Below are 16,193 nucleotides of genomic sequence, written 5' to 3' on the forward strand. Positions count from 1 at the left end.
TGTGGGAGAAAAAAAAAATATGCCAGAGGCTACATGCATGCATGAGAGGGAGAGAGAGAGAGGGAGAGGGAGAGAGAGAGAGCATCTTAATAGGGCCTGGTCATACAAAAATCCTTTTTCTCCTTCCATTTCTCCATCCTGTCAGGGTCCTAGGCACACACTCATGTGCCCAATGTGTTTTTCAAGCTGTCAGGGCTGGGATTTGAATGACAGTCAGCTCTGTGGGAACCTAGTCCCACTGCACAGTACTTAATCACTGCACAATAGAGTCAGCCCAGAAATTTTTGTTTCAGGAGAAATAATAGGACTTGTACTTCCTCTTTCTGCCACTCTAGCAGACTTTATTAAACAACACAAGTTTTTATTTTAGACATGTAATCACAAAGTCAAATAAGAAGCATTCCTTTAATAGAATTTCTAGGCATTTAAAAATGTATATTATGATCCATGACAAATGCTTCAATATTTAAGTACCTCCTAAGAAAGATTATTTAGCATTCAAATATAACTTATCAGTTGACTACAACAGGATAGGGAAGAATTCCAGAGGGAATATCCCAAGTGGAGTATCTCAGCTTTCATAAGGCTACTAGGTACAACTGATACATGGATCCAACTTAATTTACCTAGAAAAGGTATTAAGTGAGGGTCTCTTTTAGAACGTGAGGTGCAGGAGGGAAAACTGTATACCCAAGGTCATTATGATGATGAATAGGTAAAGATCTCTCTAGAGAGAGACATTCACTAAGCAAGAAGCCTAATTTTAAGATGATATATGTCAAAAACTCAGTGAGTACTCTTCCTGTAATTCACATAAAATGAAGGGAAACCACAGATCAGAATTTAATATGCCTTGAGCCTCAAATCTGAGAAGGTTTCAAATTAAAAGACCATCTTGGGAGTGAGTGGCACAATTCTGAATAGCTTACTTAGATGGCCATACCATTTTATTACCCTGTCCATGCTCTAAATTGAAAGTTTGTTTTTGAGAAACTATTATCTTTATTTTGTAACCACTAAAAGAAGCAGAAATTGTTGTCTTGACCCTAAGGAAAATTCCATTCAAACTAGAAGTTGATACCACTGGTGTTCCAAATCTGAACCTATAGTTTACGTAGCTAGAGGTGGCTTACTGAATAACAGTCCAGTGGAAGATGATGGTATACTTTCAACTTGTTGGGACTGAGTCCCCAACGAAATCTTCCTACCAGTTGTAGAGAAAGAAAACCCTGCAGTTGAAGTGACGGTGACTGTCTTTGCAGAGCCTAAGGTGAACCTAAATGCAGAGGTATGGGTTCTTCTGAAAGTAAACCCATTGATTAATTCAAACCCTAAAAGAGGGCAAGAGAAGAATGGAAGAAAAAAAAATGGAGATCTCATCGAGACCTCCAAGTGAAGATGGTAGATAGAAGTCACACAAGAATCACTGCCTTGTACTTTTTTTTTTCACTGCCTTGTACTTTAAACTTGTGTAATTACGAGTTAAAAATAATTTCATATGAACATTTTTTAAAATACAAAGTTTTTTCCCCCAGGAAAAAAAAGACAATTTCTCAAGTGTCAGTGAGGGAATTCTCTCTCTTCTTAGCAGAAAATGAAGCTGCTTAGTCCAAGGGGATGACTTGAACGAGATATGTGCCTTAAAGGCTGGAAATATAATGCTGGATTGTGAGTATGAGCTGAGGCTATAGGCTCCTTAATTAAAGAGACTTAGTGAAACTTCAATCTGGGAAACATCTACAGGAGAATGAAAAAGTTAATGGAGCCATGTGGAACCTCAACCTGGTACAGAAGGCATACGTAGATTGCTTTAATTCAATTTACTTTCATGATGTAGAAACTTCAACCTAATGAGGAATTTCAACCAGATTGACAGCAGAGTCTTCATTAGCAATTGTATATATTCAAAGACAGTGGAAAAACAGCTTAAAGTATTAAAGGCAAATCATAACTTAAAAACTGAGTTGAGCCAGCCCCACAGCCTCAAGGTTAACTAGACAAGAATTATTAAAAATCTAAATAATTCATCTTTAGCTCCCACAAAATGAAAGAATTCTCTTCCAAAGATTTGGAGATAGTAAAATCTGAATGGGACATTAAAAGTTATGTTTAATGAGTCCAGCAGGTGGCATGGTGGTTAAGGCCCTGGATTCCCACACGACCAACCAAGCTCCTACAGCAAATTAAAATATAATGATAATAAATTAAAGAAAAAATGCATGTTTAATATGTTTGAAGAGCTCACGAAATAGCATTCATGAAACAAAAGTCAATGTGAAAAGGAATCAAGAAGAAATCCAAACAATGGATATTAGTATTAGAAATAAGAAGGCTAATAATACAGATTTAAATTTAAACAATAAATTAAGACACAATTGAAGAGAAAAAAGATTAGTGAATTGGAGGAGAGAATACAAAAAAGTCTTCCAAAACATAGGGCAGATAAAGTGACAGGAAAGGAGAGAGAAATTAAGAGGTAAAGAAAAAGAAAAGCTCTGATATATTGATATATCCAGAAAGAATATAGAAGAAAAAACATAGATTTTAATTGAATATGCATACATTGACAAAAAAGTATAAGCAAAGTAACTTGGTTAAATTATCTGTAAAATTCACATTCAGAACCCTTTTTTCAACTCAAATTTCTTGATGCTTTTTGTGCCACCAGAACCACTGTTAAAGCAGCATTTCATGAAAGAACTCATGAGAGAACTAAGTGCCATTTTTGCTATGCTCTTAAACTGGCTTTGCAAATATGCAGACTGGCTTCTTTTTGTCTCCCACTTTAATAATAACTATTATCAATAAATTCAATTTACCATCTTCTCTATTGTCTCCCCATGCCAACTGGTTTCTAAGAATTAAAATTGATCCCTTATTGTCTCAGAGATTTTTCATTCCAGCTACCCATTATACAAGTTTCAAACTTAGAGATTTTGATTATCATTTGTGCATAAAGGAATGACTATTATGTCACAACAGCCATCTGGCCAAAAGATACCATCAACTGTTAGACTCATTTCCATTTCAAAAAGGTTAAAATGTGGGCTAGCCACATAACCTAGTGGTTGAGAGAGCCAGATTCCACTGGCCAACCAATTTGAGTCCAGGCCTCAGTGGCTTGAAAACCACACCAAGCACACATGCATTCATACTCCCAATCCTGACAGGATGCAGAAATGGAGAAGCAATTTTGGTGTCACTGTACTCCGTTGAGGGGGTAATTTCTCCCTCTTCCTCTCTTTCTCCATCTCTCTCTGGTGAGTATACTTGCCCTCTGGGCAATTAATGTTAAAATGTGATCATTAGACATTGTATGCATGTATTGAAAAAATGCACTGTACTACATAAATATGTATATTGTAAAATAATTAAATTAAAAATTAAAATTACAACAAAATTTTAATTGTCAATTTAAAAATATGATAAAAAGTACTTATTAAAATTGATGAAATACAGTCTCTTGAATAGTGTTAGTGTCACAGGTTTAAGTCACTTCCAAGAGTAACTCTAGAGTACAGTATATACCTGAATGTGTGAGTTAAGACATACTTAACTTTAAGTTATATATGCATCTTTAAACTTATTTTGAAGTTTATTTATTAATTTCTTCCATAAGAGAAAGAGAGAGTGAGAGGTAACTTCCAAAGAGTGCCCACTCCATGATCCACTCCTAGTCTTAGCCAGCTCTGATTACCAGCAAGAGCATATGCTACCAGTGTGCTCAGGGAGGTTCTGGGACAAAAATGCAGGACCTTTTCCATGTGGAAAACTTCCCATTTTTTTCTACCTTAGAAATTTGGGAAATATGGGTCAGTAGGTGGCATGGTGGCTAAGGTACTAGATTCTCACACAGCCAACTGTGGTTTGAGACCTGGACCTGGCAGAGGATCAGAAATAGGGGTAAAATAGAAACTAGAAATGGAAAACTATTGACGATAACATGCATGATTAAGCCACTATGCAGTATATTCTGGATGGGAAACCACATTTTGTATGCTGTGATGATGCTTAGGAAATGAATGTTAATTAATTAATTAAAAAAAAAGTTTCAGAAAAAAATCTAAAACTGTTCTTCTCTAAATAAAAAAAAAAAAAGCATTAAAAATATCTATTTGATGACCACTGTAGGCCTTATAGCCCCAGCTAGGTGCTACTTTATAGATTGAAAATATTTAGGTTAATTAAGATCTTTAGTGAATCAATAAAATGTGGGGCGAAAAAGCCATAGAAAGCAACCATGGATACCAGAGACAATGTGCAAGGAGGGAGGGAGATGGCAGAGGGTGAGAGATAGGGAATCAAGGATGGGAGAAAAGCAAAATATACAGGAAACAAGAAATGGAAAATTATCTGTTGATGATAATACATATGTTGATGTGCTTGATTGAGCCAATATACAGTGTATTCTGGACGGAAAATCTCATTTTGTATTGTTACAATGATGTACAGTGAATGAATGTAAATAAATAAAGTTAAATTAAAAAAAAGTTGGTACAAACTGACTTAAATAAAATGCACATGTATACCAAAAAAGAAAAAAAAATCACACCAGGCACATGTGCATGTGAGCCCAAAATCCCAGAAGGAGTAGGGAGGAAAAAGGATTGTGGCGTGGCTGTTTCCCTGTAGGTAATTTCTAACTTTCCCTCTCTGTCTCTCTCTGGCGAGAGCATGTGCGCTATAGCAAAATCCTTTAAAAAGAAAGAAATCTGGGAAATAATTTTTTTAAATCACATTTTGAACTAAAAAATGCATTTTGGAATTAGTAGCTTCTTCCATCTCATTTAGATCTAAAATTTTTCATACCCTTTGACTTTACTCTTTTTTATTTTTATTATCATCATAATCTTCTTTATATTACATTGGATTACATATAACTTTACAGTGTATTACATTGCTTTTTCAAAAGGGAATGCCATGCATGTCAGTCAATACAGATACATTACTCTCCCCACTTCATCATTCAATATCTGACCCCTTACTCTTTTTAAAAAAATATGTTTTGCTTGACCAGTTGTGTTACCACTGTACCAATGCGCAGTGCCAACTCTTTCAAAATGCGAGGTCCAGGAGCCAGCAGATGGCATGGAGGTTGAGGTACTGGATCCCACATAGCTGACTGTGTGGTTTGAGTTCCAGACCCAGCAGTTTGAAAATCACACTGGACACATGTGCCCAAAATGTGGAGAGGGGAATGGAGAAGAAGAGATTGCAGTGTGGTCATCCCTCCCCAGGGGAGGGGAGTGTGTGACTTCTCCCTTTCCTTTTCACTGTCTCTCTTCGGTGAGCACATGAACTCTATAGCAAAAACAAACATATAAAACTCCAAATGGTGATTTCAGTACTGGAAGGCACAGGAAGGGAGGCATTCTGAGCAGAATAAGAGTACTTGCTATAATCAATTTTATATTTCCAAGTGTACCACTCTTTGGGGTTACAAATTTTACGTTGTTATAAATTATAATGATATCATATGTTTTCTAACATAATTATATTCATATACATATATTATACATTTATAATACATAATTATATGACACTATTATCGATATTGACAGAAAAACTTATTGTCCCAGCTACAGTAGTATGCATTAGGCTCTGCTGCCTACACACACACACACACACACACACACACACACACACACCCTAAAAAAAAGAAAAATTTGTTATCAGACCATGGTGTTAATACTGTAATAGAAACTGACACTATATTATCATCAATGTCATTACACAGGCCAAAAGAAATATTTCTGGTAGGTATCTTCTAAAGGCGGATTTTTTTTTTCCTGTGCCACTGCATTTATTCCTTTGGAAGTAATTTAAAAATCTTCCTCTTAGGGGCCAAGAGATGGCGTAGCAGTTACGTTGTTGGACTCCCACATGGCTGACTGCAATTTGAGTCCTAAACTCAGGGGCTTGAAACTCACACAGCATGTGTGCATGTGTGCCCAATATCCCAGGAGAAGAAAGGAGGAGAAGGGATTGCAGAGTGGTCATCCCCCCTGGGGAGTGATTTCTCACTTTTCTTCTATCTTTGTTTCTCTCTCTCTTTCTGTCTGTGGCAAACACACAAACCCTAAGGGAAAAAAATTCTTAAAAAAAAAAAAAGAATCTTCCTCCTAAATGTAGCATGTATCTTTATGTCTTTCCTGCCTTAGAAATTTGGGAAATAAATCAACAGAAAAAAAAAAATCCCTTTTGAATTAAAAATGCATTTTTGTCACTAAAAATCTAGAATTTAAGATTATCTCTTCCATCTTATTCAGATTTTATATCTTTTATACCCTTAACCTTATTTTTTTAATTTATTTTTTTATAATTATTTTATTTTAACTTTATTTATTATTATTGTTACTTTCCATTTGGATCATACAGACACAGAGAGAGAGGGAAAGTGAGAAAGCAAGCTATCAGATTCAGGACTTGAACCACGGTCAGCCATGTGGGAGTCCAGCTGACCATATGGGAGTTTCCAGCGCCTTAACCACCAAGCCACCTGCTGGTCCCAACCTTATTTTCTTTTAGAGAGATTTTTACTATAGGGTGCATGTGTTTGCCAGAGAGACAGAGAGGCAGAAAGTGAGAAATCCCCCCCCCCCCTTCTCCAGGGTGTATGGCCATACCACATCTTTTGGGATTTTGGGCACACACACACACACACACACACACACGTGCCTGGCATAAGTTTTAAGTGGCTGGGTCCCGGTCAACTACATGGGAGTACAGTGATGTAACCATCACACCGTCTGTTGGTCCCCCCTCTTAACCTTATAGTTTTAATCTGTTTTGCTTGATCAGTTTCTTTTTTAAAAAAAATTATTTAATTTCATTTGTTTATTATTATCCTTAAAATTGGCCCGAGAGAGACAGAGACAGAGAAAGAGGAAGAGTGAGAAAGTCAACTGCCAGGTCCAGGACTTGAACCATGGTCAGCCATGAAAGAATCCAACACCTTAACCACCATGCCACCTGTCGGCCCTTTCTTGACCAGTTTCTAACAAAGGTGTCTAAAAAGCCTCTTATTATTATTATAAGTTGTCTATTTTTCCTTACAATATCATTGCTTTTTTCTTTATATATTTCAAGACTATGTTGTTAGGGGGCCTATACAGTGTTCACGATGTTAGCCTCAGTATTTCTTCCTTTCATAGTGTTAACTGTTTGTTTATCACTAAATTGCCTTCAATCATATTTCATGCAACATTTATGTTACCTCACCATTTTTCTTTTCTTCTTTTTTTTTTTTAAGAGAGATTTTTGCTATACAGTGCATGTGCTTGCTGGAGAGACAGAGACAGAGACAGAAATTGTGAAATCACCTCCCAGTGGGGATGGCCACCACAATCCCTTCTCCTTCATCTCCTCTCAGGATTTTGGGTACATGCACCCGGTGTGAGTTTTAAGTCATCGGATCCAGGACTTGAACCACAATCAACTACATAGGAGTCCAGCGATAAACCATTTTGTCATCTACTGGTCCTACTGAGCCATTTTTCTTTTGGTTGGTATTTGTCTTGTGTACCTTTTCCCACTCCTTTTGCTTTGAATCTTTCTGTGCAATTTTAAGTATGGTTTTTATGAATACAATAACTGAAAAAGTTTGAATTCAAGCTGACAATCTCTTAATAGGTGAATTTAACTTATTTGCATTTATCATGACTACTGATACCACTGGACTTTTCTCCATCTTATTTTGTGTTTTTTTACTTACCATGTATCTTTTATCTTTATTTACCATGTTCTATGTATCTTTCTAAATATTTGGATTGAAAGAATTTTCTTTATTCCCTTAATTTTTCCTTTGTGTACAAGTTACACATTCTAATTATATTAATTTCTGGGTTCTCTTGAATTCTTTCTTTTAATATACAAATTTAAATTCATGATCTTCTAATAAAGCCTGAAGTTAATCACAATTCCCTCTCCTTTTTAAACAAACAGGGCCTTAGCACATATTAGCTTCCCTATGCATATCATTAACTCATTAAAAAATGGAAAACAGGTCTGTACTCCCTATCAGCAACTATCAGTAGGAATATCTGTCCATCATGACAAGTTCATTCAACTAACCTCTATTCCTCTCCTAAGTGACCTTTCCTTATCCACACAAACTAACCATAGGAGCTTAAAGATGGCAAAACTACAACTTTGTTGAGCCCTGCTTACAGTTCTACTTGGGTGCCTAAATACTTATTCAGAGAAATACTAGGTGGTAAAGGGCTTCTGCAGAAAATCGACTAGGCCCAAAGCAGTCATCAGAGCTCACTGGATAGGCTACTGGAAATGCAGATGTTCCCTACCTGGCAGTTAGATCTAAGTGACACTTAATGAATTAATTAAACCACAAAGAGTAAGAACACAGTTAACAGGTGCAAAGCCTACCAGAATGTTCTAGCTACTTAAATGCACTGGAGTCTCAGTTTCCTCACTTCTAAAGTTCTAGTAGTTCCACTGAGTAATCAAAATAATTTTAGAAAGTAAGTCCTCAGAGAAGTCGCCACATATATTACCTTGTCTAATTTAATGTAACGTAAAATGTTACGTGAAAGTTTTCCAAAATATAATACTAGCATTACTCATGCTGTCAATGAAGGATCAGCAAATCAAGGATAATTATAGAACACTCTCAACTAGCCCAGACAGTGAACGTAAATTGGATTTCAAATTACACTTTAAAAAAATTACTATATACCTATCTCATTTATCAGCATGTAAATTATCTACTCTGTGTACTAACTGCCACCATTTATTGACCCTGGGAATGTTCTGGATAGTAGAAATTCTTACCTAGGATCAATAAATGGTATAGGTCATTTTAGGACACAGCATTTCATGACTTAAGTTCTTGAATATAAAGGGGAAAAGGCAAAAGGAAGCACTTATTAAATCAGAAGTCCCTTATCTTTACTTATCTAACAACAAATAGAAAAGGTATACTGATTTCCATTCTTTTTTTTTAGAGATTTTTGCTATAGGGTACGTGCACTGGTCAGGAAGACAGAGAGAGAGAGGGGAAGCAAGAAATCACCTCCCGGGGGATGGCCATGCCACATACCCTTCTCCTGCATTCTCCTCCTGGGATTTTTGGGTACACACGCACATGCACCTGGTGTGAGTCTCAAGCCTCTGGGTCCAGGACCTGAAGCATGGTCAGTCATGTGGGAATCCAGTGCCTTAACCACTCCACCCAATGGTCTTTTATTTTTTTTTAAATTTCCTAAACAGCATATGTGCTCACTAAGGACAGAGAGAAAGAAAGCACCCCCCAATAGGGCATAGTCATGCTGCAATCAATCCCTTCTCCGTTTCTCCATCCTGTTAGGATTTTGAGTACACACAAACGTACACATGGTGTGTTTTTAAAGCCTCCAGGGCCAGGATTTGAACTGTGCAGTTGGCCATGTAGTATGTGGCTTCCTTAATCACTAGGCAACAGAGCCAGTCCTTGATGTCCATTCTATAGCTAAGAAACTAAGACTCAGAAAATCCCAGTTTTACAATTTTTTTAAAAAAGTATTCTTACCTACCTTCCTTAGAGCCAAGATTTTTCATAAACTGCCTAATTACTTGACAATTATCAAGTTCCACGAATGCACTCCACCTTCTAAAGAACATCATGACTAAGAGATCTGACCTGAAAATTCATGCAATTAATGTTATAAAACCATTCCTATGAATAGCAATCTCTGACAATACAAATGGTTCTTTAACATATAATTTTTTTAGACAGGCAAAGATGCGAAGAAGAGCACAAATTCACTGAATCTAGATGGTCAACAACAACAGGAGAATGATTTTTAAAGTGATATGATCATACAGTGAGATACAAGAGCACAAATTCACTGAAGAAACCCCTTATTCCACCAAGATAGAAACCCATTCAGAGAAAGTACCCACTAGGAAAATCTAAGCCTCAAAGCACAGTAAGGACAATACTTGCCAGTAATAGTTTTGTTTTTGTTTTTGCTTTTGTTTTTTAAGAGGTTTTGGCTATAGGGTGCGTGTGCTTGTCAGAAAGACAGAGAGAGACAGAGAGACAGAAAGTGAGAAATCTCTCCCCAGGGGGAATGGCCACGGCGCAATCCCTTCTCCTCCATTCTCCTCTCGGGACCTTGGGCACGCACGCACACACGCCCAGCATGAATTTAAGCCACCAGGTCCAGGACTCGAACTGTGGTCGACTACATGGGAGTCCAGTGACATAGCCATTATGCCAACTGCTGGTCCTGCCAGTGGTAGTTATGGATGTCAGCTTAGGATGTAGAAACTAAGTTACTAATGTTTTATTCTAAATGTTTGCATTCCCAGAGAGAAATGGATAAAAAAATATGAAATTAGCAGAAGTATTTATAAGTAAACAGCAAGAGATTAAACTTATTTAATTTTAGATTTTTGCCATAGGGCATGTGTGCTCTCCAGAGACAGAGACAGAAGGAAAGTGAGAAATTACCCCTTGGGGAATAACCATTCAGAAATCCCTTTTCCTCTATTCTCCTCTCAGGATTTTGGGCACAGATGCACACATGTCCAGCATGTTTTTCAAGTCACCAGGTCAGGACTCGAACCACAGAGTTAGCCATATAGGATCCAGCATTTTAACCATCATGTCTTCTGCTGGCCTGAGATCAAATTTCTAATGGTGATCACTTTACTTGATGCCAAAACAAAACAAGGCTTCTGAAAATGGTGTACTGGTTTTGAGCTCATATTAAACATCTTAAACATTATAACTTAGTGATTATCTTTCACATTAAGTGCTTTTTTTCCTATTCATACTATAACTTCTATAAGACAAGAGGTTAGAATCTAAGTTTAAGAGTTATAAAGTTTTTCTTATTCCCAAATTAACACCAATTTTCCAAATATTAAAAGTGTGATATTGCCAAAGACTGTAAATTGCCATGAAGCAGATCTCATTTTCAGTGACTGTCAGTAGTTACAAAACTGGAAAAGCAAAGGCCAGGGATGGGACAAAGGAAAAGAATAGCAAGGACTCAAAAGAGGAAGAATCCTGGAGGAGTTAGACCCAAGGGAGCGGTGCCTGTGTGTGTGTGTGTGTGTGTGGTGGGGGGGGAGGCAGGTTCTATAAAGAGGGTGAGGGCAAAGAGACCCTGTAGGAAAGTGGGCAGAGGAAGACAAGAGAAAGTAAAGGAAAAAGAAAAAAGAATTGGAGAATTTTGAAGCATGGCATCTATCATAGAAACCTTTTTATAAGCCTAAGAGTAATAAAAGTTGTAGCTTAAAGGTCTCAATAACTATTATACAAAGAACAATTGATATGGCTAATATAATTTAATTAATTAAAAATCGTTTTTAAAAATAAATCTTCACTCTTTCTTTTCAGGATCTCATTCCATTTCCAGCCCCTCATCCCAAAAATAAGGCAATCAAGCCTATGCTTTTGAAAAATAAGCATAGGTTTTTTATTTGTAATTTTTAATGCTTTTATTGTGGTAAAATTATAATATAAAATTTATCATTTTCACCATTTTTAAGTGCACAATTCAGTTGTGATACATACATGCACAATGTTTTTCAACCATCACTACTACCTATTTACATAACTTCTTCAGCAGCCTGAACAAATACTCACTATCCACTGAACACAAACTCCCAACAACCACTTCCCCAGCCCTTAGTAACCACTATTTTACTTTTTGGTCTCTATTAATGTCCCTATTCTAAGTATACCATTTAAATGGATCATACAATATCTATATGAACATCTGTATACTTGCAGCAATCTAGATGGTCAACAACAACAGGAGAATGATTTTAAAAGTGATAAGATCATACAGTGAGATACAAGAGCACAAATTCTCTGAAGAAATCCCTTATTCCACCAAGATAGAAACCCATCCGGAAAAAGTACCCACTAGGAAAATCTAAGCTTCAAAGCACAGTAAGGACAATACTTGCCAGTGACAGTTTTTTTTGTGTGTTTTTTTGTTTTTTGTTTTTTGGGTTTTTTTTAGAGGTTTTTGCTATAGGGTGTGTGTGCTCGTCAGAAAGACGAGCAATACTATACAGCAATAAAATGTAATATTATCTTCATTTTTTTGAGAGGTTTTTGCTATAGGGTGAGTGCCCTCGCCAGAAAGAGAGAGACAGAGAGACAGAAAGCGAGAAATCACCCCCTGGGGGGATGGCCACGCCGCAATCCCTTCTCCTCCATTCTCCTCTTGGCATGTTGGGTACGCATGCACACGTGCCCAGCGTGAATTTAAGCCACCAGGGCCGCGACTCGAACCACTGTCAACTACATGGGATTCCAGTGACATAGCTATTACACCAACTGCTGGTCCTGCATTATCTTCATTTCAAAAGCTCAAAAACAGTGTTGACGAAAAAAAAAAAATTGGAGAAGGGTAAGCAGAGTATGTAATTTATATAAATGTTAAAAACAGACAAAATGATACTACAAATTATTTATGGCCATATCTTAGTGTACTTCTAAACATATCTTGGAAAAATAGCAACTTTGAAAAAGCTATTATAGGTATGATGGAAGGAAATGAGATGAAGTAGTACAAAAAGGCAGCTGTAATGTTTTAATTCCTCAAAAAATATTCTAGGGGCTGGCAGGTAGTGTGGTGGTTAAGGGCTCTGGGCTCCAACAGAGTCGACTGTGGGTCCTTTGAGTCTTGGACTGGGGGGCCTCACTTTCCCTCTCTCTCTCTCTCACTCTGTCCCTTTCTGGTCAAACTGAAAGAAAGAGAGAGAGAAAGAGAAAGAGAGAGAGAGAGAGAGAGAGAAAAGTTAAATAACTTCTTTAAAAAATTCTAAAGGAAAATATGGCAAAATTTTAACAATTGTTTTCCCTTTTGTGGGTACATGGATGGTATATAATAGTCCGTATTTTTCTCTTAAAATATTTCATCATTTTAAAAAGAAGGACTACTTAATGTTTTAGAATGACAGAAAATAAGACAATATGTGCACTCCGAAGAGGGAAATGTACTAATGTAGACCAATCATAGCTTTTTTTCTTCCAGTCAACTTAACTGGCTATTTTATAAAAATTTTTTAAGTGTTAAATTAATACACACTCAGGGCCAGTGTGTGTATTAGTGTGGGAATTAAGGCTCCAGATTTCATATGGCCAGCTACATGGCTTGAGTCCTGGACCTGGCAGCTTGAAAATCACACCAGGAACATGTGTGTACATGCCCAAAATCCTGAGAGGAGAATGGAGGAGAAAGGATTATGGACTGGTCATCCTCCCTGGGGGATGACTGCTCACTTTGCTCCTCTTTCTTTCTCCCTGTCTCTCTCTGGCAAGTACACTCACCTTAGGGCAAAAAAGTAAAAAATAAATAAATATTAATATACACTCATATAATCTTTGGAAAAGATATGCATTAAGTGTAATCTTTGAAAAAGATAGGCAATAAAAAAGCTAATCAGTGTGAGTGTTATTATGGCACTTGAATTTGCTTGAAATTACTGATTCATATATTTTTAAAAGTAAATAATTTTGTGGGCCAGCAGATGGCATAGTGGTTATGTTGCTGAACTCCCATATAGTCAACAACAGTTAGGGACCCAGACCCAGTGTCTTGAAACTTACACTGGGCGTGTGTGCATGCATGCCGAAGATCCCGGGAGAATAGAGGAGAAGGGATTGCTCTGTAGCCATGCCCCAGGGGGTGATTCCTCATTTTCTCTCTCTCTGTCCCTGTCTCTATCCCCAGTGAGCACACACACACACTAAAGCAAAAACCTCTATAAATAAGAAAAAGTAAATCATTTTGAAAAGATTTATGTTTATTAATAATAAAAAAGTTTTGCCTAACTCATATGCATAAAGGACACAACATTGGATTACTACCAGGTTAACATAGAAAAACCTAGAAGGTCAAATTTATCTCCCACTGGTGTAAAACTCCCAGCTCAGTTCCAGATCTCTGTTCTTATTTTTAGGCTTCTTTTAAGCCCTGTGCCATGAAAGATAAAAGTTATATAAATAAGTTTAAATAACCAACACTTTATAGTGTTATTTTTATAACATACTGAGACAACTGAAAATAAGTCTTCTGTTTGTCCATTTAGTTTAGACTAAGTAAATTACTCTATAAAATATTAGGCTGCTACTAATAATGTAAAATGTAAAGACTGTCACAATATAGAAAAAGATTCCCAGAAAGTATTAAATAAAAAGAACAAAAAAGTTGCCGTATAAACAAGGATCTCAATCAAGTAAAAAGATGGGTACACAGGTACATATGGATAAAGAACAGACCAACAGTAGTAGTGATTCTCTGAGATCCTCTCACTGACAGCATGACCCTGCACAAGTCACTGAACCCCTCTAATCCTTATGTTCTTCAACCTCTAAATTTCTGTATTTATGACATTCTCCATACACAGCAAGAGCCTAAAGATTCTTTGGGATCCTGAACCCATCTCCTACCTCCCTTACCTCTTCAACACAGTCAAACATTTAAGAGACAATGACATTCCTAAAGATAAATAATAGCATTTGATTCCCAAGAAGAAAACTATTACTTACAACACCTGTGCATCTGGCACTATACCAAGTACTTTAAATATGTTACGTCACACATCTTTCTGGATTTCACCACAGACCCACAGAACCAATTTCCGGAGTGAAACAGGGCAATCTGCAGTATGAATAAATTCCTTAAGTGAACACACAAGTTTGAAAACCAAAGGTCAAGGCCAGTGTCTTTCAAACCACAAATAATAATTCGTCATTTGTCTGCGTTCTCTAATATGTGTTTAAAAATATCATAGAAAGTATCAGACCATACTGCACCAGGTAAGTAAGATTTCCCCAAATATATATTGTATGGGTATTCTGGGTCAAAATATAAAACTTATATCTCACTTTCAGTCACAGCCAAAAGGTTTGAAAAACATAGCCTGGGCATTACAGATTTAGAATAATACACCATGAGGAAGAATAAACACCAAAAAAGCAAGCAAGGAAAAGGAAATGGCGTAAACATACTTAACTTAACCTCCACAGATATCTAGAGAATTAACAAACTGTAAGACTCTTCGACTCTGATCATCCACGGGAATGGGGGAACTACGGTAGGTCATTTGGCCAAAAAGCCGATAACTTATTTTAGCCAATAACTTATATATCCTACCCCCATTTTTTCAGTTTGTTTACTGTGGGTAATAACAAGTAGAATGGACAAATTATTCAAACTTCAGTATCCTCTCTGCCATATGGGGTGGAAGTTAAGACATGTATGGGAGACCAGCAGTTGGCATTATGGTTACATTGCTGGACTCCCACATGGCCGACCATAGTTTGAGCCCCAAACCTGGAGGCTTGGAGAAGGGACTGCGGTGTGGCCATCTTCCTTGAGGGGTGATTCCTTGCTTTCTGTCTCTCCAACAAGCGCATACGCCGTATACCAAAATTTAAAAAGACACACGCACACACACAAAAAGAAATGCATGATGGGGCGTAATTGAGTTTATTCACAACCTAATTCTAATCCCTGGCTAACTAAAAGAAACCACTCATTAAAACCGTCCTCCTGGCTTACAACCCTCAAGTAACACAGGAGCCCTACTATGATCATGGCTCATCAGTCAAGACCACTCTGAAAATTTATTACGCACTCCTCACTCCCTTTTGTTTGAAAGTAAATCACGGAATTCATTGCCAACTAGGGTCACAATTTTACCTCTACGTAAGTGAAGAAACCCGGATTCCCAAGCCATGGGCAATTGGGCGGCGCGCCTTCGTTACTACACTTCAAGGCGGGAAAAGCCCCGCACTCGCGGGGCGATTTTTCCCAGAAGCGGGAGCGACGCCTGGCTCCAGTCAGTGCGCACAGGAGCCACACGCTAGGCGGCCGACACGAAGCTCTACCTGGGTCTTCTTCTGGCCCAGAAGACTTGGCTACGACAGAAAATAAAAAGCGCGATCCCATCCTACATACACACACGCACACGCGCGCGCACACACACACACACACACACACGCACACACACATATGTGGAGTCTGGGCAGAATTGCAACACACATCTTCGTGGGGGGGAAGCGGCGTGAGGGTTGATTGGTGGAGAGTGAGGGAACAGGGTTGAGGGAGGGGTGCCTAACCTCTCAATCCCCGGCGCTCACCGACACTACCCTTCCTTCGAAACCGCTCCGGGATTCACGCGCTTGAAAAAGGTAATAGGGAGCTAAACCTTGCCAAAGACCA

At 37.7% G+C, this 16,193-nt stretch overlaps 2 protein-coding genes across 2 annotated transcripts in view; one reads left to right on the forward strand and one right to left on the reverse strand.

Annotated features, from left to right (window-relative positions):
* Positions 1–16,193, reverse strand: part of NUP62CL (nucleoporin 62 C-terminal like) — a 111,023-nt gene that overhangs the window by 69,306 nt on the left and 25,524 nt on the right. The window lies entirely within an intron of this gene.
* DNAAF6 (dynein axonemal assembly factor 6) overlaps positions 16,088–16,193 on the forward strand; it is a 47,250-nt gene continuing 47,144 nt past the window's right edge. Inside the window, exon 1 of the mRNA XM_027765757.1 lies at positions 16,088–16,162. The gene's annotated coding sequence lies outside the window, so the exon portion shown is untranslated. The remainder of the gene's footprint in view (positions 16,163–16,193) is intronic.

The sequence above is a fragment of the Tupaia chinensis genome, unplaced genomic scaffold (genome assembly GCF_000334495.1).
Source record: "Tupaia chinensis unplaced genomic scaffold, TupChi_1.0 Scaffold139696_1, whole genome shotgun sequence".
Lineage (NCBI taxonomy): Eukaryota > Metazoa > Chordata > Mammalia > Scandentia > Tupaiidae > Tupaia > Tupaia belangeri.